A 712-nucleotide genomic window follows, 5' to 3' on the forward strand; every position below is an offset into this window, starting at 1 on the left:
TATATACAAATAAAAATAAATTTGATGTGTATTTATATTTGTATTCAATATTTTTTATTTATTCATATATATATATATATATATATATATATATATATATATATATATATATATATATATATGCTAAATGTTTTTTCTATTAACTTAGGTTTTGATTTCATTCTATTATCATAAAATTAGTTATGCTAATCATCATGGAAATATGTGTCAAATTATTCCTATAACAAATTTAGATGTACTTTTTGCATTTTGGACATTATGAGTTGAAAGAAATTTTTGTTAAAAAAGGAAAAGAAAAAAGGAATATTCTTTAATACATTGGAGTTTTTATTTTTCAAATAATAATTTTCTAATATCCAATCGTGCATATCTATAAGTGGATGTTCCAACAAGTAGCAATGACATAACATGTAAAAGTCTCTCTCTGGTGACAATAAAATATGGGTTTGTCGTTATCATACTCTTCTATCATTTTTAAAAAACATACCAACAAAAATGAAATTTTATATATTAAGTTGGAAAAAGAATACAATACTAGTTCACTCATGACAGAGGATTGTTTTCAAAGAAATAGTATCATGGGCCTAAACTATAAGTAATTATAATTTCATATATTTATTTAGTTACTTAATCTTAATACCATTATTTTAATTACAAAAAAAATTATAATTTCATGTAACATGCATGATAGATTATTGTGTTTTTATGGTTT

At 20.6% G+C, this 712-nt stretch overlaps 1 protein-coding gene across 1 annotated transcript in view; it reads right to left on the minus strand.

Moving 5' to 3' along the window:
• The window catches only part of LOC107645180 (ent-copalyl diphosphate synthase, chloroplastic), a gene marked incomplete at both ends in the record, with an annotated part of 6,491 nt that overhangs the window by 2,272 nt on the left and 3,507 nt on the right, over positions 1-712 (minus strand).

Source organism: Arachis ipaensis, chromosome B06 (genome assembly GCF_000816755.2).
Source record: "Arachis ipaensis cultivar K30076 chromosome B06, Araip1.1, whole genome shotgun sequence".
NCBI lineage: Eukaryota > Viridiplantae > Streptophyta > Magnoliopsida > Fabales > Fabaceae > Arachis > Arachis ipaensis.